At 37.6% G+C, this 7039-nt stretch overlaps 1 long non-coding RNA gene across 1 annotated transcript; it reads right to left on the reverse strand.

The window, feature by feature from the left end:
* Positions 1–1968: 1968 nt before the first annotated feature.
* On the reverse strand, positions 1969–7039 carry LOC129349611 (uncharacterized). The gene is made up of 3 exons (XR_008602671.1): positions 6928–7039; positions 5928–6028; positions 1969–4078 (listed from the first exon to the last, which is right to left on the reverse strand). It is a non-coding gene; the product is annotated as an uncharacterized LOC129349611 (long non-coding RNA).

Here is a 7039-nt window from a genome sequence, read left to right on the forward strand (position 1 = left end):
TAATCTTCTTTTTCTGTCAAGATTTTAACCCCAACCTTAAAAATGAAATAAACCCTTCAATCACAATGAAAATACTTCTGTTGTCACAATCATGATTTAGTCAATTATTCACTTTATCAATTCAACTTTATTTGTTTAGCACCGTTGACACAGATGACAAAACTAAACAAGCAAAGAGAAAAAAACTATGCTAAAACTATGATTAAAACTCAAAAACATTAAAAAAAAAAATAAAAAAAAATTTAACATGGTAATAAAATCTGTTGTGTCCAGGGGATGGAGGGAGTTTATTGAAGTCTTCTTGGGCTCACATGGGAAATCATTTAAAATATAAACTTGATATTCAGTCTAAGGAAACTGCAGAGCGACAGAAGAACCAACAACATCTCCTGTTTTCTCCTTTAATGAGTCATTTCTTCTTGTGCTTTCAGACCAAAGAACTACAGACTCTTCACAACCTGCTCAAACTCTTGGTACAAGACCTCACCACACGGGTCAAGAAGGTTTCCGTGTCATTTCTAGTCTGAAGCTCACCTTCTCCTGCTCAAACTGCTGACAAATGTTTCTGCTGCTCTAAAGTCTGCTCTCCAGAACTTCCTAAAAACTCTCAAAGTCTCTTCTGCTGCAGGTTGCTTTGTAGAACTGTTGCAGAAAACCTCACTAAACCACATGGAGGGGCCTCAAGATAGTCGTCCAAATGAAACCATACAAAAACAAAACTAGCATAACCCAAACGCTAAAGTCTCCTGCAGCCTACCAGAGAACCTCTGAGAACAGAGAATCAGGACAGGAACTCTTACCTTCTGGACAACCAGCGTTGCTTCACAAACAAGAATACAGAATGTGCCTGACCAAAAACCTCTGAAGACTCACTACAGCCAAGATAAAGACACAACTCAGCTGCACCAAATCCACTAATCACTGCACACATTAGCACCATGTGCTAACTGTGGCTAAAGAACCACATTTACCAAGACAACTATCCAGTACAAAGCCCTAAAACACACCAAGAAACACATTAAAGACGATTTTACTGCTGGAAGCTGCAAGCCAACACCTAAAGAACAAACTAAAGCAATGGAGCCAAACCCAGTTCAGTGGTGAAGACAAGCAGAGGAAATGTTTTACTGCAGCCAAATAAAGCAGGAAGACACTGAGCGGCTCAGGTGTTCCTGATAACACCAAGCAGCCACCTGGACAGCCAATAGGAACACAGCTTACTGGAAGTCCAGAGGGCTGGGTTACTGAAGTAAATTTAATTTAAAGTTGAAGCAGAAAGTTAACAAAGTTGAAAACCACCTTCTGATACCTGAAATCTCTGAGTTTTCACACAAAGAACACCTGAACATGTCAAACTGGTTTCATAGTAGAACCATCATTGTAAAAACGTCATAGGATGGTGTGTTGCTCAAAAACATTACGACCCAGCTGTCTAGGGTTGCCGAGGAGCAACACAAAAACAGGACATATGCTGGTTTCCTGGGGGTTAGGCGGCTATTTATTTGAAAGAGTAAGTTTACAACAACACAAAGTGTGAGCAGAAAATCACAAAGTTTGTCTTTAGTTCAACTGAAAATATTAGTTTTTGTCTTTTTTATTGACCAAACTTTTCAGGAAGTAGATGAAGAATAATTGAAGCTCTCATGTAGAAGTCCAACTTATTTTGGAACCTTGTGGAGAGTTTAATCTTAGAGTTTGTACAGCTGTTGAGTTTTTAGAGTCACATGGATTGTTTTGACATTTAATAACCGAGTCCTGAAATAAAATTACACTTGTGGATTTCTGTCATTTAGTCGTAGGGCTCCTCCTGTAGCCTTGAGGGAACCACAGGAACATTCAGTAGCTGTTGGAGTTCTTCCTGTCAGTCTCGTGGTAGAACGGCTCTGAAGTATCTTGGACTTGTCTTATCTGGAACAATCTAAGAGCCTAAACTGTTAACAGCGATGTAAAGAAGCAAACACACAGGCATAGATTAGGACTCAAACTAGATTTATTTTAGAAAACAAATCAACTTAGAAGCATTTGTTCACACGTGGCTGAATAGGAGGCCGTCCAATCAGGTTAGAGGTCTTCACTCTAGGTTGTTTGTTCGGTGAGACTCTTGGACCTCCATCAGCTGACGTGGATGTTTGATGGTCTTCCTCTCTAGTGCCAGATGATTCATCCATGAATTCAGCAGCTACAGACTGAAATGAAGCTCATGCTGCCGTTATTGAATTCCTGTTCCAGATCAAATGTTCAGAGCTCACCTTGAATGCAGCTGTCTGCTGTCTGATAGTTTTTCTCATTGTAGTCTTCAATAAAGTCTTTTTCCTCATGTCAGGATGTGGTGAGACTCTTTCTCAGTCTCTGCAGACGTCCCTCATTGTGCATCTCCAGAGAAGAAACAGAAAAACTGGTCACTGCTTCAGCATCACAAACGCTCTCCAGCATTGAGAGTGTTTTAGGAATTAATTCATTGTGTTGTGAACTTTGAAGGAGCAGAAACTTTACAGCTGCCAAAGATATGAGCTCCAATTATGTATGTTTTAGGAAATGAAGTTCATCAAATAAACACTTGATTTTTGCTGATAACTCTCATTAAATTACTGAAAAAATCTAACATAAAAACCTGTAAACTCTCAGGCAGCTTTTGTTAAAGTTCGTCTATAATTCTATCATCATGTTCTGGAACCAGGACTCTGCAGAAGTTCCTTCAATCAGATACTTGTGTGTTTCTATTTAAGGCCTCAGGTTTGAACGTACAGCAGAGGATTAGAAAGCAGTGATTTTAATATTTAAATCAGTCCAGTAAATGTTTGGCATGAAAATAATTAAATTTTTGATTTCGATAGATTTGTGTCATAAATAATATTGTAGATTCTAATATATCCAAATGAATTCAGTGTATTTACATTTTATAGAATATTTGATTTCTTAATCTCAATACTGTAGGGTCTGACCCTTAATATTATAATAATTATGTCAATTTTAATAATATTTTAGTGCAGAGTCATAAACTTTAATTAGCTAAACTTACATAATAAATATCACTGTACAATCTTAACCTGAACATTCATATTATTGAGGTAAATTTACATAAATCATGATATTCTAGAGTCTTAACTGGAATATTTCTAACATTAATCTTTTTGTATTGTGCTGATAAACAACAATAACCCGACTTTCAGATAATATTTGTTGTCTGTGATTGTGAGACTAAATTCCTCCACATTCTGGAACTGGACTGCATTTCCCAAAATGGCCACGTGGACAGAATTTAACACTCATGTATCCATGGCAACGCTAAAGTTTCTGCTTCTTACCAAAGTTCACAACACAAGTAAAGATTTTAATGTAAAACTTCAGGGATGACTGCTAACCATAAGTATTCTGATCAATACTTCATGATCAATATCAGGACAGATGTTACAACTCCAGCTGTTACATTAGACTGCAGTTATTCACAGAGAAATTAAAACATCACATTCCTCATAAAAACTAGATGGGACTTTTATTAAATAAAGTGTTGGTGAATAAACAGTGTAAAAAGTGCAAAGCAGCTCCATTAAATCAGGAGATGTGAGACTTCCACAGCATGGATCACCATCTGCTGTGTTGATTCATAGCTGAATGTCAGAATGAACTGAGATAGAAAAGCTGCTTTGAGCTGCAACATTACGGTCTGACAATCCAACACCATCACAGTTTTTATCTGGTTGTTTTGCTCCAACATGCTGTGAAGTTCAGTTTTTACCTGAATCAATACAGAGATTCTATTTCCAGCCAAGACTGGAATAAAAATTAGAATGTTATGAGGTTATTAATGCAACTAAATCCTTTCAGATGGAAGGATTTACTTCTAAGTTCTAATTCAGGTTTCAGTTGGAGCACATTGCATTCACAAAGAAAAACAGTGATACCTTCATAGCAACATTTAATAAACCTAAAGCTTCCCTGTTGGCTCATTGGTGGAGTTTGTTACTGAGCATCTGAACCTTAAATCCAGTGAGACGACCATCTTCAGTCGAGGCCAGTCAGAGAACTTCAAGACCTTCCATCAGCTGGACCAGATGTGGCATCATCTCCCTCTGAACATCTGGATGACAGGAGAAAAGACAGAAATCAAACACAGATCACAGAAATACAATTTATTCACTTTCATCATTTTATAAAAGTAGCATGAACTTTATTAAAACTTGACAATATCAGTAATGAAAGTAAATGTTTTTATCTCGTGTTGAAGCTAAATTTAAAGTCAATTTTAATGACAGTTTATCTTGAGAGGAGTGAGAATGGAGCTTTTCTTTCCTTTTTAGAATATTCCCTCAAAATATTCTGTTTATTATTGGCTTTAGAAGCATTTTTCTTTACTTATTTATTTTTAGATACCTCAAACTGATGCACTTTGCTGGTTTGCAGATAATTTCATGTACAATGACAATAAAGATCTTCTATTATAACATATTTTGCTAAAACAAGAACTGCAAACCTTCTCAACCATCTCTCAGGCTGCAAAATTCCAACTGCAACCAAGAATAATCTGATGTAGTTATTATTATAATCTTTACTGAACTAGCCCTGGAATTAATAAAAATCTGTATATGGATGATTTTCTCTGACGGGACCACTATGGAAGCCGTAGTAACAATTAACTATCCTTTGAAGGGAAAAATTAGGTCTTCTTCAGGTGAAAAAAAAAATGCTCTCCCTTTAAAAAAAATAAAAAACTGCATACAATAAAGTAAATCTCTTCTGCACTGCACACATACTACACTTTTGTATAACTCTGGATGTCAGAGTAAAGGCAGACAGATCCACCGATCAGCCACAACATTCTGACCACTGACAGCTGAAGAGAACAACATCCGTCATCTTGTTCTAATGTAACGTTCTGCTGGGAAACCTTGACATTCATGTGGATGTTTGACATGTACCACCACCTAAACACTGCAGGACAAACAACCCCCTAGTCTCCATGGCAACAGCAGTCCTTGATGCCAGCTGCCTCCCTCAGCAGGACAAACTAAAATTCCTCAGGAGTGGTCCGAGGAACACGACAGAGCTAAGCTGTTCACCTGGGTTCCACACTCCCCACATCCACATCTGATTGAGCATCTGTGGGATGGTCCAGGATCAGCCTGGTCTAGGTAGGATCCACCCTGCAACCCACAGGATCCACAGAATCCACAGGACATCCCCAGAGGTTCTGATGAACCACTGGGTCAGAGGAGTTTTAGCAGCATAAAGGGACCAACACAGTATTAGTCAGGTGGTCAGAATGTTATACTGTTATATTGTCATGCTGATTATATGATCAGTAAATGTTACCATCAATTATAACATCCACATTGATCAGGAAAAAAACAACTATCAGTGCATTCAGAAACTGTGGGGTTAAACCTAAAAACACAGACCTCAACAGCAGTTTGTTTCAAAGCAGAACACCAGCTGGTTTTCACTAAAGAAGCTTTCAAAGCAACAATTAAATGACAGTTTTGTTCTCATGAAGTTCACAGAGTCAGCCAAAATAATGTACACACATCAGGAAAAGAAAAACTTTTATAAATATTTCATTTGTATAAGTACTTCTATACATATAGATTCCTCTTTCTAAGTTTGATCAAATCATGACAACTCTGTGTCCTGTTGTACGATGTTTTCCCAACAGATGGCATTACCCTCATGAATGGAGCATCAACAAGTGACGTCTACAACACAACAGAAATGTCTGGAAGCCAGTAGCCACCACTTTGAGCACCTCTTGTAATTGTAGAGGCCAAAGAGAACTTTTATTAATCTCATGATGTCTGAATAAATTTGGTATTGAAATATTTATACAAGTTTTTCTTTTCCTGATGTGTATAAACATTATTTTGGCTAACTCTGTATAATGGGTTTCTGACAGGTCACCAGTCAACAGCTATTTATAATAATGACAAACATACCTGCATTGTACAGGAGTGATTTTCCTCATGTGCAGGTAAAGATGTGTGAGGAGCTTAGAGATGACAGGAGCAGGAGTCATCCTCACTAATTCAGCTTCCACCTAGAAACACAAAGACCACAAACAAACACACTGATATACTCTCAAACGTTGAACCTCACAGCCTCAAAATATGTTTTGGAAGTGTTGTGTTTCTAAATTCTGCTGAAAGCATTGACAGACATTCTCTTACAAGGTTGTGTAAAAAGCAGCCTGTCCTCTGAGCTACTGAGAAATTTTCCTGAACAAAGTTTCTACGTGTAAATCAGCTCAACAAAAACTAAAGCCTCAGTCAGAGACAACAGGTATCACAAATTATAAAGAACTTTCTTTGTTAACTCAGACTTTCTGCTTTAACCTCACATAAAAAGGGGAGTTTAACTCGTCAGGTGACTGAAAATGAACGGCTTGTGCAGTTCTAGATCCAAAAGTAGGATGTTTTATCTCATGTTTTACTACAAATACATACAGTAATAAATAAATACAATGGTTGGTTGTTAGTTTATTCACTATTAATGTCATTTTATATACTGGATTGAACTTGAGCAGTGGAAGAGAAGGAATTTAATGAAATTATGGAGATTCAGAGAGGTAATGTTACGCAATGTTAAGATAAGCGCGGTTTAATTCAAACCAGCTGGATGTTAAACTTCAGTGCAGCTCAACGGGTTTCAGTTAACCTTAAAGTAAAATAACTTTTTTAAAAGTTAAAATACACAGCAGAGAAATACAGGTTGAGAATGTCATTCTAATAATGACGGACAGCTGCAGCAGCAACTAACACAGGTGTTCAGCGGTAAGTTAGCCACCTGTGTTAATTAGCCCGCTAGCTAACTTAGCCGTTTAGCTAGCTAACGCGTCCGGACCAACTGCTCAAACACGACAAAACACAACTCTTCACAAGTCGCTGACTTCACGTACAACAAAACAACGCTACTGGTTAGAAGTATTTATCTTCTTACCGTGTTTTACTCCAAAAACAAGGTCAACAGCATCCAGAAACGCTACCAGACGTGCAGACCATAGATATATAGAAGACTAGATACGCTAGCGCGCTGTCTTCTATATTATCTA

This window comes from Amphiprion ocellaris, chromosome 9 (genome assembly GCF_022539595.1).
Source record: "Amphiprion ocellaris isolate individual 3 ecotype Okinawa chromosome 9, ASM2253959v1, whole genome shotgun sequence".
NCBI classification, from domain to species: Eukaryota; Metazoa; Chordata; class Actinopteri; family Pomacentridae; genus Amphiprion; species Amphiprion ocellaris.